This window comes from Phyllostomus hastatus, unplaced genomic scaffold (genome assembly GCF_019186645.2).
Source record: "Phyllostomus hastatus isolate PE091 unplaced genomic scaffold, TTU_PhHast_1.1 phas_contig_948, whole genome shotgun sequence".
In the NCBI taxonomy this organism is placed as follows: domain Eukaryota; kingdom Metazoa; phylum Chordata; class Mammalia; order Chiroptera; family Phyllostomidae; genus Phyllostomus; species Phyllostomus hastatus.
In genome coordinates this window covers 1,223,137-1,244,316 of record NW_025333993.1, presented here as the reverse complement: position 1 = coordinate 1,244,316, position 21,180 = coordinate 1,223,137, and the positions used below count along the sequence as shown (strand labels likewise).

At 59.2% G+C, this 21,180-nt stretch overlaps 1 protein-coding gene across 4 annotated transcripts in view; it reads left to right on the top strand.

Moving 5' to 3' along the window:
• Positions 1-21,180, top strand: part of ADARB1 (adenosine deaminase RNA specific B1) — a 103,520-nt gene that overhangs the window by 18,340 nt on the left and 64,000 nt on the right. Inside the window, exon 1 of one of the 4 annotated variants that reach the window (XM_045852452.1) lies at positions 13,177-13,197. The exons of the other annotated variants lie outside the window; for them this stretch is intronic. The gene's annotated coding sequence lies outside the window, so the exon portion shown is untranslated. Of the gene's footprint in view, positions 1-13,176; positions 13,198-21,180 lie in introns of those variants that run through there. 4 annotated transcript variants of the gene reach the window in all.

Here is a 21,180-nt window from a genome sequence, read left to right as displayed (position 1 = left end):
GTCAACCCTAGTGTCCCGTCTGCTTTCGAACACCAAGGAAATCTGTGTCCTTTCCTCTGGGGGCCAGCGGGGCGATCTGTCCCCAGGCCGTTGGAACCCTTCTGATGAGTCTCAGCTCCCCCCACCCCGCCCCCAACACAGTATTCACACAGTCCGCACAGTGGAAGCCAGGAAATCGAGGCCCCGAGATAATCTCGCGGGGAAGGAAGCAGCACAGTGCTGCCTTCTGGGGGCCATGCACTCGCCCCCCCAGGTGGGGGGAGGGTGGTTGGCGCTGAGGGGCCGCTAGGGGGCTGTGCTCTCCTGACTCTTCAGGGCTTGTTCTGGGCGGCTGTCCCTCGAAGCCCCCAGCCCCAGCACCAGCTGTGGCCGGTTCAGGTCAGCCCAGTGCTCCTGTTGACAGGTTTTTAGAAGAGCCTGCTGCCATCCTAGACGGGGGAAGAGAGAAGCTGGCATCCCAGGTGCTGAGCCCGCAGAGCCATCTGCTGTGGTGGGTTCTCTGGTCGGGCGGCATTTCCCCGCTGCCACTCGCACTCCGGTCCGCAGCTCCGGAGTGCGCACCCCCGTGGGTGATGGCTCAGGGCGTCCACACGCTGAGGCCGAAGCCTGCCATTGCCTGTGCACAGCTGCGTCCCGGAAAACCCTCCGTCTCCTGGCCTGGCCTCTGTGTCCTGCAGCTGGGGGAGGCCGGGGGGTGGTCTACAGGGTGTGGGTGGCCCTGCTCCAGCCCCCACACTCTGGGCAGGGCGGCGAGGCCCCAGCAGGGAGGCCGCTGGCAAGGTCTCCTGGTTTTTAAAAGACTGTCCAGACTTGAGTCTCTGCTCCTCTGGCTCTAACTCTGGGTGCACAACTCATCTGCCCCCTGGGGCACCTTAGGGCTGGGCTTCGTGTTCCTCCTCCTCCTCCCCACCTTGCCTGTTCTTAGCCCAAAGGCCACCTCCTGCCCTCCCCTGGGTACCCAGGCCTCTCCCGCCAGTTCGTGCTCCAGCCCCAGCTCCAGACACGGTACAGCGAGTGCCAGCTCGGGGCTGCTCTTGCGACCCCCACCCCCCTCACTCCATCCCTGCTTCCCGTGTGGCTGTGGCCATCCGCACCCCCCCCCCACGCCGTCTCTCACCCTCACTGCAGTGTCCGGCAAGGCTGCCAGCTCCTCTGCCCTCACGGGCTCCCGTCTTCTCTGCAGACCCCCCTGTGCCCTCGGGGCTCCTCATTGGCTTTCCCGGACAGACGCAGACTTGCTCCCAGGTGGTCCCCCTTTCGTGTGGTCCCTGAGTCATCTTTCTAGGCCACACCCCCTGCTTGGCCCCGTCAGTGACGCCCCGTCAGTGACTTCCCGTCACAACCGGAGGAGTGAGCTTCCTCGGGAGAAAGCTCGCAGCTCCTCCCTGGCCTGTCCCCTCCGGGTTCCCTGTTTGCTGCTCTGTACAGCGTCGCCCACACCCCCAGGTCGGTGTCTGCTGGTTCTGGGTGGGTGGGGGGCAGTCACCCTCAGGTGCTCATCGTTCAGCCATCAGTGCAGATGCTGTCTCCTTGGGGAGGCTGTGTCTCCCTGCCCCCCTGTGTCATTCTTGTCCATATCCCCGGGTTCAGGAGCCCTTAGGTGGCCCTGTGTTGTCTGCCCTCCCCCCTGGCACCTGAGCTTTTGGAAGCCGGGGCAGGCCTGGTCACGGCGGCGCTCCAGGCCTATGACTACCCTGTCCACAGGACCTGTGCCCAGGGATCCTCCCTATCTGGGTTTGACTCGGGGTTGACTTGTAGCAGGACACCTGGCCGGCGTGGTTGCCTTTCAACTCCCGGGGCCTCGTGCTAAGCAGTGGGCGGTCTCGGGCTGCACAGTGGTTTCCGGACCCCTCTGTGTCCACTCTGCTCGTCATCCTTGTGCTTGTCCCTTCGGGCGTGGTGGCAGCTGTTCTGACTCCAGCTCGACCTCCAGTTCCAGAAAGGAGGGGAAGCAGGAAGGGGCGGTGTCTCCATTGGGAATACATTTCAGGAAACCCCCAGCTTCTGTCTCAGTCGCTGGATGAATGCAACACAGCCACCTCCGGTCACCAGGACGTCTGGACAGAGTCTGTGTCCCACCACCTCAGGCGGAGTGAGGAGGGCGAAGGGCGTGGTGGGCAGTGCCGACTGGGCCCCCCACGGCCACATCTGCAGGGCGCTTGCATGCCACTGCTGGAGGCTCGAGCGGAGCCGGGGGTCCTTAGTTAGCAGCCGCTTCTTACTGGCCCGAGTGCTGGAGCACTGGGGCGAGCCCCACACAGCACAGGCAGGCGAGTGGAGGGGGCGGGCAGGCCCTGTTTTACGTAAGAGCAGGCAGAGACCAGGCTGTCTGTGGCCCTTGGGACCTGCTAGTCTTTTATGGCAAATTAGACCTTATGCACCTGGGGACAAGCCTTGGCAGGGACAAGCCTCTTTTGCGCAGAGACCTGAGCGTGTGGTTGCTGCGGGTGAGCCCGAGGAAGACCAGGAGAGCGGGAGGCCGGCTGGGCAGGCCCTGCTGCCCCTCCAGCAGTGACCTGGGCTCCCTCTGCAGGGCGGGGGGGGGGGGTGACTGAGCCGCATTCTCTGCACAGGGCAGAGGAGCAAGACATCGGGAGGCAGGTGGGGACTTTGGACGTCGGGGCTATGCCCTCGGCCTGGGCGGCGGCCTGGGCAGCGGGATGGAGGACGTGCTTTGCAGGGAACCAGAACGGTGTCAGAAGGGACGGAGCTGTCGGTCTGACGTGGACCTTCGCCGCCCGAGTCTGCGTGCAGACTGTGACAGTGCAGGCGTCCGGACGGGCCGCTGGCCTCTGCTTTTCCCTTTGCAGCTCCCTCGGCGCCCCGGGCCCAGGCCTGCCGGCCGCGTGCTGCGCCCCCTCTTCGGGCTGACGTCTCTCATGCGTCCCGACTGAACATCTGGGAACAACCGCTTCATTTCCCTAAATTTCGTGCCCTGCCTTGTGGCAGCGAATGTCACCAGCACCCCCCATCTGCTAGAAGCCTGGCAGTCATCCTGGGCTCGTCACCGTTACAGCCAGTCCCCAGCACACTGTGTGCCTATGGCCCTGCGTTCGCCCTCCCCCCGGAGGCCTGCTGCTCCTCGCTTCCCCTGCTGCCCCGTGGCCCAGCACCGTCCCTCCTTTGGCCCCCACAGATGCTCTTGCAGCCGGCCCTGCATCTTCCTGCATGTTTCGGTGCCCTCCACGACACGCCTGAGGTCCCTGTCTTACCCCTGGGCTTACTCACCTTCCTCTGCAATAAAGCTTACTCCCCCCAGCCATCAGCACCCTGCTCGACCGGGCTCTCTCTTCCCTGTCTCCAGCCGCCCCCTGACCGCCCTCCCCCAGGTGCTCCAGGCCCCAGCCTCCTCCCTCTGACCCCAGTCTGCGTGGGTGCAGCTCCCGGCCTGCTCGGCTCCTGCACCTGCCTCGCTGGTCCCCGCCTCGTGCTCTCCCCGTGCCCCTCTCCCTCCGACAGGGGACCGCGCCGCCTGAGATGGTCCTGACCCACCTGCCTGGGGAGGCGTCCTCTAGTCTCCGTGGAGAGGCAGCCGAGGACGTGGTGGTTTGGTCTCTGGAACCGCCAGATTGTCGGGTGTGAGTCATTCTGGCCCCGCCTCCCTGCAACCGTGTGATGTGACCCGGGCCTCGGTTTCGTGCGCCCATCTGCATGCCAGGTGTCCTGAACCCCAGCTCACAACCACGGGGGCTGGTGGCATGAAGCCTCGTGGCGGCGTTCATGGACCCCGAGCGCTGGGAGCGCGGGGCTGGCTCCTGGCTGAGCACCCCCTGAAGGATGGGTCTCGGGGAGTCAGGAGCTGGCACCTTGTCCTCGAGCCTCGAGCCTCTGCCTGGGCGTTGGGAGCAGGGCCAGGTTATTCTTAGCATTTTAGGCGTGTAGGTCAGGTTGGGCGTCTTCTGTGTTGGTAGCAAATGATGGACCCCAATCCAGGGACATAGGCTCCCCCAACAAAACATATACTGCCCACCCAGGGCCTGCCCAGCAGCTCTGGGCTCAGGGGGGCACTGGTTCCCACCCTCCCCCGTACCCCGGGTCCCGTGGCCGCAGGTGACGTCCCACTGAAGTATGTACCTAGAGGCTTCGCTGTGAAATTGTGTAAAGTGCTTCTTACGTACACCTGGGATGTAACTGAGTCATTTTTTCATAAAGTTTCTCTGAGGATTTGTGAGTGTGTAACACTTCCCGTGCTGGACCTCAGAGGGTAACTTATTTCTCTGTTACATCAGGAGACTTCTCCCTTTGGAAGTTTCGGTGCACTTCACCGTCTTCACAGCTGTAATGTTTTCCTCCCCGAGCAGAACAGCGGAACCGTGGGCGTCTCTGCGCACACTCTCCACGCAGACGCCCTTACGTGAGCGGAGTCTCTGCGACTGTGACTGTCCGGGGGAGGGGAAGGGGAGCGCCTGGGGACTGGCTGGGGGGGAGGGGCGGCCACAGTGGTGGGCGTGCTGCACTGGGCGCAGTGCACTCACTCCCGAGTGCCAAGTGAGCATCCGTGCTCAGTCTGATCGTGAGTCACGGTTGTACCGACTTTCTCGCTGGGGCTTGATCGCTACTTGTTATAACACAAGGGCTTAAAGTGATCTCACAGCACGTCCCTGGACGTCCTTCTGCAGGAGGTTTCACACAGAGAGCTGAGGCTCCCCGCCCCCACCCCTGCCCCCGCTGCAGGCAGCCCTCTCCAGGGGCCACCTGGCCGTGCCCTGCGGGGGAAGCCACACCGCAGTGCACACTGGGGGCTGTGACCAGAAGGAGGTTGGCAAGGCGGGCCGTCTCCCGCAGGGTGTGTTTAGCTGTGGCCGCCCACTCCGTGAAAGGGTGCAGGGAAAATAACGGGCGAGGACCCCTCTCCAGGGCCGCCAGGAAGTGCGAGCGATGAGCCTGGGGCCGCCTGGCAGTGCCAGCCAGGGGGGGCGGGGGGAGGGCAGTGCTGAGGACCGCGGCACCCGCACGTCGAGGGCTGTGTCAGAGGGAGACAGGAGCCCGCAGAAGTTCCCAGTGGCCAGAGCTAGAGCACTTTCACCACAGAACACAGCCACGTTGGGTGGCAGCCCGCAGTCTGCAGTAAATATCCAGGAGCCCACAGTGACGAGGAGGAATGACTGATGAGCGAAGGGGAGAGGCGGAGACCTCTCGTGCAGGCAGTTCCAGGTGGTTCCTGGGGCTGCCGTGTCCTCAGGGCAGGAAGCCTGGCACCGTCCCCAGGGGCGGGCTGTGCACGGCGACGGCGACCCCCTTCCACAGGGGACAGTGTGGGAGGGAAGGCTAACGTGGAGTGGGGAATGACAGACACACCTCCTCCAGGGGACCACGGCCACTGCCAGCGGTGACAGGTCCTGTCGGTAACAGGCACTCTTGATACGTGATGCCATGGCACTCACCTCTGTGGTCCCCCACCACACCCCGTGTCCCCAGTCCATCCTGAGACACCATCGTGCTAATCCCGGTGGGGGGCCTCCTGCAACGCGCCTGACCAGCCCTCCTCCACCTCCTCCAGACTGCCAAGGTCACCAGGGTCAACAGGGAAAGTCAGAGAAGCTGTCACAGCCCGCAGGAGAGACGTGGTGACCAAGTGTCATGTGGTGTCCTGGATGGGGTCCTGGGATAGAAAAGGGACCTTGAGGAAAATCTGAGGAAATCTGGCTACACTATAGCTTGTTGGCTCAGTTCATAACAGTGTGATCGTGAATTGTGACGAGTGCACCCGTGCTGGTGTAAGACGTTCACTGGGAAGACTGAGTGCGGGCGTGTGGGAAATCTCTGTGCTGTCGTTTCCGTGTTTTCAAATATAAAATGGTTCTCAAAAATTAAAGTCTTTTTAACATTTTTTTAAAAGATTGTATTATTCTTAGAAAAGAAGAGAGAAAGAAAAAAGGGATAGAAACATTGAGGTGTGAGAGGAACATCAATGGGTTGCTTCTAGCTCGCCCCCCTACAGGGGACCTGGCCCGCAACCCAGGCATGTGCCCTGACTGGGAATCGAACCAGTGACTCTTTGGTTCACAGGCCAGCGCTCAAGCCACTGCATCACACCAGCCAGGGCTAAAGTCTGTTTTAAACAATAGTGTTTTAAACAGCTAACAATCCCTCGGAAACCCTCTGTGTGTCCTCATCCCTGGCCCTCAGTGCCATCCCGACTTCCGTGCTAGTGGTCCCCTTGGTTTTCTGTGCAGCCCCGTCACATTCGTGATGAAGAGTGAAGAGTTCGTGATTGCCCTGAAGAGTGTGTATCCTTTGGTTTCACTGAGCGAGCAAGGCTCCCGTTGCCAGCAAGCCCTCCTGGGCGAGGCCAAGGCCTTCGTGACTGGGGGTCTCCATGGACGTCGCCGGCAAGGGTCCCTCCTGGGCAGCGTCGTGTCACCAGGTCACACACGTTCATACACTTTCCAAAGTGAGGCCTTTCACCTCCAGTCAGTCAGGACCGCCACCATCTCTGTCCACGCCTCTCCCCCCTCGCCACCTCCCGTGCAGGACGGCCTTGGACACCTTAGCGATGCAGCTGAGAGGCAGCTTTGTTGGGGATGCAGTCAGTTGGGGTTTGATGGGTCGCTGCATGTGGCGCAGCCCCTCTGAGAAGAGTTAGGTGCCGTTCGGTGGTGTAAGCTTGGATCTGGAGTCGTCCTGTGCGGCCTGGGGCACAGGGGGCCGGGCCAGGGGAGGGGGCCCTTGACCGCTGCGCCTGTCTACCTCGGAACCCCTGGGTAGCGTCAGACCACAGAAAGGGGAAGGAAGGTGGGACCACGAAGGCACAGCTGGGTCAGGGCAGGGGCCGTCCTGACTGCTACCTGGGGACACGAGGGAACCTGGAGGGTGGACCAGGAAGGGAGGTGTTTGCAGGGAGAGGATTCTCCGAGAGCTTTGAGATCGAACGCCCGCCCCCACGATCACCGGCAGTTAACTCGAGCAAAGTCGAGGTGGTCCGTCTTGGCCAAGTCCGACGCAGGGCTGCAGGGGACACTGCGAAGGGCTCAACACGGAGGAAGCGTCCGGAGTGACAAGTGGGTGTTTTGGGGAGCGGGGACTGTGCCTGGGGGGTGTGGGGTTACAGAGGCCACCTGCCACCCTGGCATCCAGCCCGGGGGACCTCTCCGAGCCCCGCTCCACACACCCCCCTCGGGTCTCTCTGGGGTGACTGTGGCCACAGGGGTCTCGTGTGTTTTATGACGTGAACACACAGTGGGCATTTTTCCCTCAGGGAAAGTACTCCCCGGTGAGACCCTCGCGTAGTGACCAGGGAATCGGGCGGCGGGGCGGAGCCCAGGAGACGCCCCTCACGGTCCTTGCGGTCCTTGCGAGGAAAGGGCGCGGCGGGTGAGGGTGGTCTGCCTTCCCCGGTGGTTCTTCTGCCGCGTCTTAGACGCACCTTCAACCCCTTGCATTTCTCACGCGTGACCGTGCCCTTTGTGACTTTTTAGAGGGTGTTTGGTTTCACCGCGGACTTTTAAACCCGAGGAGAGGTGGACGGCCCGGTCCCTCCATCCTCATCAGCCGCTCCTGACCGGTCGTCCGTCTCGGCTGTCTCGGGTCACGAGAAATTAAATGCATATTATTTTAAAAAATTTAAAAAATATTTTACTTACTTATTTTTGGAGAGAGAGGAGGGGAGGGAGAAAGAGGGAGAGAAACATCGGCGTGAGGGAGACACATCCATTGGTTGCCTCTCGTACGTGCCTCAACCAGGGACCGAACCCACAACCCAGGGCACGTGCCCTGACCGGGAATCAAACCGGCAACCTTTCACTTTGCGGGATGATGCCCAACCCACTGAGCTGTGCCGATCATGGAAAATTAAATGAGACAGCCCGTGAGGGTTAGCCCTAAGGAAATGCTGAAGTATTTCAAACATTGCACAGATTAAAACTTCGTTCATTTGTCCCAATACATCTAAGTGTTCCAAGAGCTGGCCTTTTTTTAAAAAAAACCAACCTCACGCAAAGATGTATTTGTTGATTTTAGAGAGAGAGGAAGGAGGGGGAGGGGAGAGAGAAAGGCAGAAAGAGAAACACGGATCAGTTCCTCCTGTGCGTCCCCAGCTGAGGATCAAGCCCACAGCCTTGGTGCATGGGCCCGGACCAGGAATTGAACCTGCAACCCTTTGGCGTGTGGGACTGTGCTCCAACCAGCCGAGCTACTCGGCCAGGGTGGGAGCCGGTCTTCTTTATGGAAACACAGAGGGCCGTGGGATCACGTGGGACCTGAAAGTGGGATTCACCGTGGTCAGAAGCGCAAGGAGCTCCCCACTGCCCAGGGCTTCTGGGCTTGTGGCCCCGTCCAGGAACGTTGGCTTGAGGCAGCTGCTTCGCTTGTTCAGCCTGTGCGTCTGCTGGTACCGTCGTCTTTGCTCTGCGGAGCAGCTGCGGAGGCCTCTGGGCGGCCGGGAGCAGAAAGTCCCGTGTGGGAACAGCGCTGCCCTCATGCCATTGCACGCTGGGGCTCTTTGCTTCTCAGCCTGTTGACGAAGTGGTTCTTAGATTCTCAAGTGTGATCAGTGGGATTTCAGGCTTTCAAAGCTGTTTGCTTTTTTTTTTTCCCTTTTCCACAGCGGTATTAATTCCTTTCTTTGTCTTTATTGCAACTGTATCCTGTGACAACAGGATTATGAACTTCCTTGGGAGGTTCTCACAGGTTCCTTTCTCCACTCGGCTACAATGCCAGCCGGGCTGACAGCCCTTTCACGGCACCTAACAAAGCCCTCTGTGTTCCATGTGTGGGTCGTGGTCACGTTTAATGTTACAGCCTGGACTAGCGCATTCAATACAAACACAGTCACATTAGCTTCTTATCCCAAGTACGCTCGTTGTCATTTCTCTAAAGCCACGCTAGCGACGTGCCCTGGAGACGAGAGGGCTGCCTGGGTCGAGTTCCTGGGCCTGGGGAGCCCCGGAGCGGCACCAGGGAGGCCACGGGTCCTCTGTTCTTTGGCTGTTCCCCTGCCTGATCTTGTGCTCTCCTAAACACCGAAAAACAGGTGGCTTGAGAGTTAGTCAAAACATAGATCAATAAAAAAATAAATTTTCCTAGCAACATGAAAGTCGTTTAGCCTGCCTTACTTTTTACAAGCCGTGCTTAGTGCTGTCTGTGGCGGGTTTGGGTCCTTCTTAGGGGCAGGACCCCAAGCCAGAGGTCAGCGAGGTGGAAGGGGTCACGCGCGAGTGGAGGTGATGCACGCGGCTGCGATGTGATGGCAGGACATGCGTCTGCTGGGGTGCCGCTGTAATGACGTAGGGTTTAGAAATGCGTTTTCTATGCATTTCAGACTCTACCAGAAAGTAACATTTAGATGTCTCGAAATCTTTTCTCGGGGGCCCATGAATGTCAGTCACCCCGTTTGTCGTAGACGGAAGTTTTGTTGTTCGCGGCGAGAGAAGTCTTCTCAAAGGTTTACACCAGAGCCAGAGGCTGAAGGAGACTGCGTTGGAACGGGCGTTTGTGGGGCTGGGCGTGTGGGTTGTCAAACTGACACGGAAAACAGGCGTGTGTGAGCCCCGAGAGAACTCAGAAGAGCAAGGGCTGGGGATGCAGACAGCCCACAGACAGGGAACCTTGTGGCAACTGAAGCCTGCAGTGACGTGGCGCAGTAACGATGCACGAACAGACGCGTGGAATAAACGGAGCTCAGAGCGAGCCCAAGTCGGCTGGGATGCTAGTACGTGCGTGATTCCGGGGGCCCCACGAGTGCCCGGGTCAAGATGGGCGTCTTAATAAGGACTGGGGATAGCAGAGGTCAGCACTGGGGTCATGGTGCAGCAGCCACTAGATTTCCGCCTTCCGGCACTCACGCTCGTGTGCCCCAGAGGGGCCGGAGAGCCAAGGGCAAAAGGTGGGACCATCCAGGCGTTGGGGAAGGCTTTTAAAACTGTGACTCGAAACTCAGGTCCAGCGAAAGGAAAAACAGGCAGAGTTGACTGCCTTAAAAAAACACTGCCGCCCTGGCTGGTGCGGCTCAGTGGATTGAGCGCCAGCCTCCGAACCAAAGGGCTGCTGGTTTGATTCCCAGTCAGGGCACAGGCCTGGGTTGCAGGCCAGGAGGCGTACGATGTTTCTCTCCCTCTCTTTCACCCTCCCTTCCCCTCTGTCTAAAAGTAAATAAAATAAAATATTTTTTAAAAACCCACTGCAACAGCTCTGGCTGGTATAGCTCAGTGGACTGAGCACAGGCGGCAAACCAAAGGGTCGCCAGTTCAATTCCCAGTCAGGGCATATGCCTGGATTGCAGGCCAGGTCCCCAGTGGGGGGTGTGCGAGAGGCAACCACACATTGATGTTTCTCTTCCTCTCTTCCTCTCCCTCCCTCCCTTCTCTCTGGAAATAAATAAAATCTTTTAAAAAAAAACAAACCTTGCAACAATGGAAAACTATCTGACCAAAAACAAAACAACAAAACACTGTAAATAAGGTCAGAAGACAGAAAGATCAATTGTGAGAAAAAACTTTTTGCGACATATCATAAATAATTTAAAAAGCGCGGGGTGGGGTGGAGTGCCGGCGTGGAGATCTAGGTCCGGCAGGAAGACAGACTCAGGACACGAGCGGATGGTGCGCGTGCGTGCACACACGTGCGTGCACACACACGTGCACACAGCCCTTCCCCGAGACACCAGCTCTCAGGCGTCGGACGGGCGGAAACTCGGGAGCTCTCCCAGAGCTGTCCCTACTGCACGTGCGTAGTTGGAGCGGATGCATTAGAGGCAGGCGGTGGGGCCTTCTCGGCGCTCCAGACCCCGGAAGTTCGTGGTTGCTCACTCTGAGCTCACACGCAGTTCTCTCTGAAACGGGCTGTGTGATGATGCAACGACAGCTCCGCCCCCACTTCTCCGAGGTCCCGGGTGCTGATCCCACGGAGTCGGCGGCACCTGGGAGCCTGTGTGCACAGTGGCGGGTGCCCTCGAGCCCGCGGGCTCCCATGGACACTCCAGGCTGCTTGCCTTCCCCCCACACCCCGCAGCTCACCTGCACCTGGGCCTGCCGGATCGAGGGGATTCTCCTCTGCTGCCTGCTCTCTTCGGGCAGCGGGGTGTCACGCTGGGTCTCGCTCTCTTTCTGAGAGGGAGGAGGAACTTCAGGGGGGGAGGGCGGCGGTCTGTTGGTGCTGGCCATGCCGTCACCGTCACCATGGGCTGGGTCAGCCGGCCTGCCGGCCTGCCCTTGGCGGGAGATGAGCCACGCACACGGCTGTGGAGTGTCGGCCTCGCTTGGGCAAGTCCGCCTGTGGACTTTGAGCTGGAGAAGTCAGACGGAGATGAGGAGACATCAGACAAGGGGATGGAGACAGCACAGCCGTGGCAGGGCCAGCTTCGTGCTCAGGACTGTGCCAGAACCTTCCGTCCATCCCGGGGCCGCAGGCCCGGCCCCCAGCCGCCACATCTCAGTAGACACCCCCGCTGAGAGTACGCCGTGTTCTCTGCGCCGGGCGCCTGGTAAAGGCTGACTTGATTTGATTTACAAACTGATTTTTCATGGTTTCTCCTGTGAGCTTAAGAATACAGTCTTTCCCCTGCTCCAGTGGCTTCTGCACGGGGATGACAGTGGCCGGGGGGACGATGAAACAGGATGAGCCGGTGCTGCTGGCAGGCCTCGGACAGGAGGCCCCGGGTCAGTCCTGCCGGTGCCGGTGGGCTCCGGAGGCCTTGGTTCTCACCTGGGCAGGGGACAGCCTTGCCACAGGGAGGTCTCAGCAGTGGGACGGCCGCAGCCCTGCCCGGTGAGACAGCGTCAGGGGCAGCTAGTGCCCAGCGCCCGGTGAGGCGCCGCGGGAGGCTTGCTCGCTGACTACCGGGTCCCCTTTTACCTGTGAAGTCCCACGCACTCGGCCCCTTGCCTATTGCCCCGAGCCCCTCTTCTGCTGGCCAGACCCACGGAGAGGATTTCTGTGTGAGAGGAAGCCAGTCATTGTGTTAGGGGCCTCGCTGGCGAGCACCTGCCTTCCTCTGCCCTCTGCTCTGGCGCTTACACCATTTAAAAGACACCCTGCCCAGTGCGGGGCTCGTCCAGCTGCCGGGGCGCCCTGGACGGGCCCAGCCCCCTGAGCCCTGGGCTGCCTTGGGTCTGGTCATGTGGGCCCCGCGGGGCTGTGCCCCCCGGGCGTGAGCAGCCCCGTGCTTTAAATGCTGCGCTGGCGCCAGCCGGTCAGGAGGGCCGCTCTCCCCCCATGAGCGTCTTCCTGCTGTGTGTGTGGGGCCTCCAGGCCTCGTGTCATCTGTGGGACGGCATGGAGACCAGAGATCGCCTTGCTTCATTCGGAGGTGGCCCTGCGAGGGGACTGCGGACCTGTGCGGTGCCCTGAGACCACGGCCACCTCCCCGAGCTGCTTTGAGAATTTAAGGAACATTTAAAGTGGTGCCATTAGCCACTCGTGGCCGCTGACACTGGAGTGAAATAGAAGTCCGATTGTGCAGCCGCACAGCCGCAGTGGTGGCTGTGGTAGGGGACCGCACCGGGCCGTGAAGAAGTGGGGGTGGCACCAATGGGGGGGGCGAGAACACAGGTCCTGGCAGGGCGGCGCAGCCCCCTGGCCTTTCCCCTCCTGCCTTTCCCACGTGTGGTGTCCATCCTTACCCCTGCTCTCACTCTTCCTGCCGTGAAACTGTGTGCGTTGGTGTGAAAAATCCAGACAACAGACACAGGGAAAAGAAAGCAGGAGTCACCTCAGCTGTCCGATGACAACCTCTGTGACGGTCTTGGGGTGGCAGCTTCACGCGTGCACACACACGCAGCTGGCACGCAGGCCACCATCTGGGGGTTCACAGGTATGCATGAATTTGTCCACTCTCCGGCCACAGGGGCTGGGCACTTCCGGCCTCTGCTCTGGCTTGTGGCTGCGTGAACTGGGGCAAAAAGCCTGGGCGGCTTCCCGAGACGGCACAGCGCTCGTCAGGACCGGCCAGGCACGTGGGCTCTGGAGGTCACGTGCGAGTCACTGGTCTGCGCCGCTCCCACTGGGCACGTGTGTGTGCCTGCAGGTATGGGCACGGCACGTGCGCGCCCATGTGAGGCTGCACCCCTGCTCGCCGCTGGGCCGGGCTCCCTCCTGGCACGGACACGCTGGTGTAGAGTCGGGGCGCACACGGTGTTTTCAGGCTGATGGGGCGCCTTCCGGCTGTTGCCAGGCTCGCCGTGCAGACCCGTGTTGGGATGACGCTCCGTGTGCCCTTGGCAACAAGCGACAGAAAAGCCAACTCAGCCTGGCTTACACAAAGTCAGTTTATTTACTCGTGAAGTTACCTCTGGACTTCTGCAGTAGGTCACGCCGTGTATGCGGTTGTCCGTCAATGTGTGGTTTCCGGAGGTCCCGTGAGCAGTTTTTGTCTCTGTTTTTCTGCCTCTATAGATAATATTTAGTGGCGCTCAGAGAGCAGCTGTAGACGGTTGTAATTAGCTGCTTGGGAGTCAGTTGTGAGCGTGTATTTCTATCCTGCAGCCCTTTTTCTGGAAAGTTCAGGCCTCTTATTTTTAACTTTCTGCTCTATTCGCTGGTGCAGGGAGAAGAGAAGCTCCAATTAGTCGGCTTTGTGTTTATTTTTACTTGACCTTTTCTATTTGAGATTTTGAGAGGAAAATGTGAGATTTTTTTTTCTTGCATAATTTTCTCCCTTGACAAGAAGTCACTTCATAACAGACTCCTCTGAAAGGTAGAATTAACTGCAGCGCGGCGTGGCCAGCATTTTCTGTTCATGAAACAAAGTTTAAAATGTTAATCTGTTTATTCTATGAAATACCTATTAATTCCCTTTCCAGCCGTTCTAGCAAACAGCCCACATTTGTCCCAAGGAATGGTTGGGTTCTCCAGACAGCTCGGCCGGCTTCCAAAGCAGGGACAGGGGGCAGGGTGCTGGTGCGGGCGTTTGTCGGAGCGCCAGATGAGGCAAGAGTGGGGAGGACTTGTTTACTGGACCAAGTACTTGTCACTGACAGGAGCCTGTTTTAGTTTCTAGGAGATTAACCCGCTCGCCTGGAGCAGTATGAGGACTGATTGGGGTATTCGTAAGCACCTGTCCCTCCCCTGGTCGGTGTGATAGACCAGGAGGTGCTGGCATTCGTTGCACTTTCCATGCTTCTAGTTACAGTGGCTATCAGGATTCGTTTACTCTGAGTAGGTAATTCAGTTTTTGCCGTTAGTTGCAAAGGTAACGAAGAAGCACGTTAAATCACATCTCAGGACAGCGTGAGGACTGCAGATTCCTCTCTGGCCTCATTCGCCAGAGCAAGCTGTGCGCCTCCCAGGTTTTGTTGTCCTGGAAGCTCCCGTGCCGAGACCTCCGTCCCCATCCAGGTTCTGGAGACCCTCCTTCCCCATCAGCAGCCCCTGGCGGTGACGGCGCTGCCTCTGCAGGTCCCTCCTGCTCCGACTCTTGCCCCTTCCCGCTCAGCAGCAGGGCCTGGTCGGTGCCCGTGTTTAGCCGTTGTTGGGGAGCATTGCACACTGGGAAGGGCGCGGAGCTCAAATGTGCAGCTCAGTGAGCCGGCACCAAGCCGGCTTCTGGGGGACCTTGGCCCAGGCTGGAAAGGCACTGCTGTCCCTGGGCCCCCACACGGGTAGGGGGCTGGAGCCCGCGGGTTTGTCCTTGGATCCCCTGCCTGTGGTGCGCTGGGGTGGTCAGTGGGTCTGCTTGTCTGCTCCGTAGGTTTGAACTGTATACACGTGCGTGTGTTGTAAGAACGTGTTTTTGTATCTGTGTTCTTTTGTTCAACATTGTGTCGTGAGGCTCCCTGGAGGGGTGGAGCTTATGTTCCTGCTGTGTAGTATTCCACCGCCCGAACGTATCGTGCATTTATTCAGTCTGCTGATGGACATTTAGGAAATGTGAGCAAAACGGCTGGGACCATTCTGCTACACAACTCCGGGTGGAAAAGTGCAGGCCTTCGGGCCGCAGGTGTGTGCACCTGCATGCCAGCGGACACGCACTGGGCCGTGGCCAGCAGGTGCTGTGGGCGCCCCTCAGAACGGGCTCTGACTGGTGTCCTAAGCTGCACCATTCTGTGGGTGCGCCGTGGTGTTTCCCTGCAGCTCCAGTTTCCGTTCCCCAACTGCCCACGATCGAGTGCTTCCTGTTACCTTAGCGACCGCTCAGACTCCCTCTTTGGAAGCGCCTTCTGAAGTGCCCAGCTGGGAGCTCGGTCACCAGGGAAGGAACGGGTATGGAGTGGTTCTGTCTGCCACACCTCAGGCCACATCCCCACCTTTTCTTTTTTAAAAAACCCCTTGTAAGGTAAAGAAATTGACTCATGTCTGAATTCTATCACAGGTGACTTCTCCGAGGTTTCCTCTTTCGTTTTGTTTTTGAAGAGGGATAACTACTTCATAACCTGAATAGGTGTGTGTGGCAAGTTCCCTGGAGACGTGTGGGGGCTTTGGGCAGCCTCAGCCTCTTCCCCACCTGCTGAATCTCCCACCACAGTCTCCTCCTGCTGGCTCCCGGGCATCTGGTCATGGGGGGCGGGGTACCAGGGTGGAGTGCGGGGAGCCAGCCGCTCTCTGCCTCGAGTCCCTGGGAGAAGCTGCTCGGTGAGAGAGGGTTCCGTGGGCAGTGCAGCCAGGCAGAAACACGGGGCCAGGCTGTGGGTGGCCCACACTCCTCTCGGGCGTGACCTGCCTGGTGTGCGGTGGGGAGACGGGGGCCGGCAGCCTTGGCGGCCCCTCTTGCCTCCAGTTCGGGGACACAGGCTGTGTTGACGTAGGTGACCGTGTAATTTACTGCTCCAAGGGGACACTTTTGAGAGCGGAAGGGTCTGTGACTAGTAGTTACTGTTGGATGACAAGGAAAACGGGACGTCCTGGGCAGACTGGGTCATGACCCCGGTGTTATGATCCCGGAGTCTGAGGGCGTGGGGGGAGAGCGAAGGAGGGACTATGAGCTGTAAGGGGCGAAGAGTGTCCCCTGGGCCACAGGGCAGAGGGCCCTCCGTGTGTCCCCCGTGGCACTGCTGGGCGGGGCTCCCCCGGGCGTGGGAAGGTGGCTGGAGGGGGAGGCAGAACGTCTTAGTGTTTCACGCCGTGTCTTTGGACTCCGTTTGGTCTCATTCATCTGTGAAACAATGGAATCCACTCGCCTTGCTCGAATGCCTTCCCTGGGGCTCTTTGGGGGAGTACAATGTGATGATAAGACTGAAAAATATTTTGCAGAATGTTACTCACTGCGTCCTCAGCTCTTCCCCTGTCTGCTCTTCAGTGGGGCTGAGAAGAGGAGGTGCCTTCGGAACGTTGTTGTCGTCTCTGACAACTGTTCCGATTCTGCCTGGAGGCGGCCCAGGACAGGCGGGGTTCTCCAGCAGCCAGCGCAGCGCCGACTCAGAGGGTCTGGCCCGCCCACGGGAGCCGCTGCGGGAGAGGCCTTTACCGTTGACACAGTGTAAGTGAGCTCCTCGCCCCCGGCACCGTCACAGCCCCGGTAGCCCTTCCTGCACGCGTGCGAAGAATGCTCCGAGAACCACTTTATAAATTCTTCGGATTGGAAGTCACAGCCGGCTCTGACTTTTGTAAGCAATCCACTGTTATGGTTAGTCAGGCATATACAGACACCACATAAAGGAAGATAAATAGTCAGTTAAGAGCACTTCTAAACACCTGCTACAGTAGCAGGGTTTTTTTGTGCATGGAGGAGGGCATCCAGTGCTCTTTCAGGGAGTGTCGGGAGTGGGGGACTCCAGACAGCCAGAGGTACTTAGGGGGCTCGTGCCTTTTAGGCAGTGGCTCAGGCCTGAGGGCCCTTGGAGGTTTTCTTGGTGCCTGCCCTTAAAAGGCTGACAGCCTTTGAGATCAAACACACAGACACCACAAGAATAACAGGAGGAAGGAAAAAGCGTCATTTATCAGGTATGTCGGGAGGACAAGAGTATCACTACCTGCGTGGCTGGACCTGTGGCAGACAGTGATTGATTAACGATTGATGGTTGTTGACACTTCTCCGTGGAGGTCACGGATAACCCCAGGATTCATGTCTGGAGGACACTGTTTTATTCGGAGTCGAGAGGACGCGGCCATCGATCCTCACCGGGCGGAGGGCCGTCTGGGCTGGGCGGTGGGCGGGGAGCCCACGCTTTGCATTTGTGGGGTCTTCCTGGAGGAGGTGGGACACACAGGTAGAGCAAGGATGACAGTAGGAAGGTGGGACTTGAGCAGAACCGTGCTGAGACAAACACGAAGCTGTCCAGGCCTGGGCTGGTGTGGCTCAGTGCATGGGGCATCTTCCCGCAAACTGGACAGTCACTGCTTCCCAGTCGGGGCACAGGCCTGGCTCGCGGGCCACGTCCCCAGTGGGAGGTGTGCAGGAGGCAGCCGACTGATGTTTCTCTCACACACTGATGTTTCTCTCCCTCTTTTTCTCTCTCTCTTCCCCCTCTCTAAAAACAAATAAGTAAAATCTTTAAAAAAAAAAGAAGAAGAAGAAGACAATAACTATTTAGGCCTTGAATGGCGTGGCTCAGGGATAGGTCGTCGGTTCAATTCCTGGTCAGGGCACATGCCTGGGTTGTGGGTTTGATCCCCGGTTGGGGCGTGTACAGAGACAGCCAATTGATATTTCTCTCCCCCTCTCTCTCCCTCCTTTCCCCTGTCTAGACATAAATAAATAAGTAAACAACAGACAGACTGGTCAGCATCACTTAACTTTTGCCGGTTAGGAGTGTATCTGGGTTCTGCAGTCGGCGTGGTGTATCAGCATGGGGGGTCTGTCCTCCCCACTGCCACCAGCGCAGCCGGCACTTACCGAGCTCTTGCTCTGTGCCGGGAGCTGTGCGGCTGGCCGTCTTCACCCGGATGATTCTGTTCAGCCCTCAGCGCAGCCCCGTGTGGGCGGCTCTGTTGCTAACCTGGGTTTCCAGGAGGAGGCGTTGGGGCGGTGTTCCACTCCAGTGGCTTTGTCCCTAGCCCGGGAGACGGTCGCGCTGTTCTGTGCAGAGGCCTGTGCACTGGCCCCCCAGGGACTGGGCCTGCAAGCTTCTGGGGGGACCAGCACAGCGGGGTGATCACTTGGGAGGGGCGCTTCTCCCACCTCTGAAGCCCTCTGCCAGCGCACAGGCAGGCGTCGTGAAGGTCCATGGAGGGGTTAACGGGACCCGTCATCTGGGGACAAACAGTGTTCGGGACTCAGTTCCGTTTCTTCATCCCAGAAACGCAAAAACCCCTGCTTTGGGTTGACCTCATCTGCTGGTGGGCAGGACACGAGGCGAGGGGTCTCGGGGTGCCCGCTGCCCCCGACTGAAGCCCCGTGCACGCCGGCGTCCTTGCCGGGCCTTCCATAGCCAGGGTCGTCCACAGCTTTGCCGCAGCTCAGCAGTGTCAGCCAGCCCAGAGTCAGCCGGCCGGCGCCGGTCCAGCACCAGCCAGAGACCGCCGACAGTCCAGCGCTGCCCGCTGGTGCTCTCCCATGCCGTTTGCCTCGCGCTCAGGTCACCGTTGAGGTCCCGGTGTCCCGTGAGTACGCCTTCGATGCGACCCTCCCACCCGCTCCTGCACCTTGGGGTTTTCCACATCGAGGGTGTAAGCTTCACGGTTGAGATATTTTTAAAAATTTTGATCCATGAAGCCCAAGAATTCTTGCAGAAATCATGTGCTGCTTCTGCTTTTGTCTGTAACGCACGTAAGGACTCCCTGGCTTGCTCTGAAAGGCCGCCGCGTGGTCTGCAGTGCTGTTATGTAACACGGCACCGCGGCCCGTCTCTCCCCGCAGTCCGGGGCCAGGGCGTCCGTCCGCCCAGGTAAGCGCTGGGGGCACCGACTGACCCTTCGGGGGACTTTATTTCATTCTTTTCTGCCAAGCCCAGAGCTGAAGCAATGCGTATGTGGTCATTGAGTGATTTCACCATTACCGCCCTCTGCATAAGGAGTGTCGTGCATGTTTGCCGGTGGAGACCGAACCCTTTGCGTGAGGTGGGTCCTGGGCAGGGAAGGTGAGTGCCGTGAGGGATGCCGGCTGAGGCGTCCCCTCCTGCATCAGTCCGTGTCCCCAGGACGAAGCTCCTCTCGGGCGTCAGCACGGGAGCAGCTGCTGATTGAGCTGTTTTGTTTTGTTTTTTTCCTTATAAACAGGATCAGCCTGGGAGTCAGCCTCATCTAAGGGGTCTGGGGCTGTGTGTGGGGGTGGGGCTCCTGGCAGGCCTGTGTCTGGGCAGGGGCTGTGTCCACAGCATCTGCCCTCTGCCTCGACTCCACGTCTTTCAGAAACACGCCTTACATCTCCGAGTGTCTTTTAAGAAACTTTACATTTTGTTCAAGAACAGAGCCGGCCCAGTGGGGACTCTGTGCACGTGACGCAGGCGCGCAGCTGGGGAGGAGGAGGCACCGTGCGCTCCGTCCCCTCGCAGCAGCGGGCACCGGGGACGTGGCGAGTGCGTCCTCCGCGTCTGTTTTCTGTGTGTGAGGGGGCGCCCGTGGAAACGGGGTTCATCTATAAAAAGCTGTGTGTTTATTCTTGCGTGGTTAACTTCAGTCTCCTTCAAAGTGCTCTCCATCTGATGCAGTGCACCCACCGGGAGGTTTTTTTTTCTGCTGCACAAAACAGTTTTTGAACTTGTCGGCTTTGATGCTTTTAGTGTTTCTGCCCTCAGCAAACTGTTTCCCTTTCAGGGCTTTTTAAATCTGGGGAAACAAAAGAAGTCCCTGGGGCAAGATCTGGTGAATAGGGAAGGTGGGGCACAGGGATCTTGCCATTTTTGGTCAAAAACTGCTGAGCTGGTGTGGGCGGGTGCGCTCGTAAATCACCTGTCATGACACGGGCAAATGTGTTGAAAGAGCCTTCAAAACAATTCACTGGAGCTGAACACAGCCTCTCACAACAACGCCAGCTGGTGCACTGATGCAGACGGGTTCCCAGAACACTCACCGAGCGGGGAAGCCTGTCCTACAAGGGGCCCGCCCTCCAGAAGATAATTCCAGTTTTGGGGGGATCTCCCCTCATGTACAACCCCACCCAATAGACTGCTGCTCCTCTGGGCACTTCCGCTGGCCCCCCCAGGTCGTGGGACAGACGAGGTACAGAGGAACCCAGGACGACGGCACGGGAGGAGCGGGCTGTCTCTCAGCTCCCGCTGGTTGACGGCACTTCAGCACGGGCTGCACGGAGGGCGATGGTGTTTCCTGTCCGTGCCCTGAGGACGCTGCAAGGAGCGGCAGCCTCCTCGTAGCTCCTGGGTTTCTTCCTCGGGGCCCTCCAGCTCGGCACAAGCTTACCAGTGGCCCCTCTCAGCTCCCAGGGCGCCGTCTCCAGGCACGCGGGCTCGTCCTCGTGACGCCTGCGCTCACTGTCCAGGCCAGCTTTTGGGCCCGCGGAAGCGCTGTGTGTGGGGGGTGCACCAGAAAACCGCGGATGGGCGCACAACACAAAATGGTGCGTGTTCTGTACATGGGACGTCGGTGACACAGGCGGGATTCTGGTGCATGCGTGGGGCGTCCGGTACGCAGCTGGGACTCCTGGGTTGTGCACGGGTCTGACCTCTCCTCCCTCCATGACAAACCCTCTCATCACACGTGGACGTCAGTGCAGACGGCGCCTCCCCCGTCACAGGACCGGCTGGCGCATCGCGCCTTTTCCCTTTCATAGTGAAGAAAAAAACCTTTTGTCAACAGTGCTGATGTTAGCCCAGGCTGGGTGGCTCAGTGGGTTGCAGCATCACCTTGTACTCCGCAAGTTTGCTGGTTTGGTCAGGGCACATACCCAGGCTACAGGTTCAGTCCCCGGTTGCGGTGTGTATGGGAGGCAACTGATTGGTGTCTCTCTCTCTCTCGCTCTCGCTCTCGCTCTCGTTCTCTCTCATTCTCTCTCTAAAATCAATAGACACTCTCAGGTAAGGACTAAAAATGTGGACTTTATGTGACCAGTGTGACGTGCGCAGCCACCTCACTGGTTAAAACCAGGGCATCTCAGTCTGCACGGTGAGCACGCCGCAGTCACTGAACAGCCCCGCTGCGTGAGGGCGCCCCTGGACCCCGCCGTGTACAGCCGCCACCGGAGGCGACAGACACTCCGCGTGGTGGGCAGCGTGCTCCGGCTGGCAGGGAGTGCGAGTCAGGGGGGAAGACCCCTCGTCCCTCCTCTCCCCGGATGTAAACAGTCCTCAGTCTGCGTCTTCTCCCCCTTGGCCCTCGCTCTCCTTGCAGGTGTCACCGTAGCTGTAAGCCACACTTCTGTGTGTCAGGTCACGTGGGCACTTAAAACATACTGCCTCTGCAGCTCTCGGTCGTTAC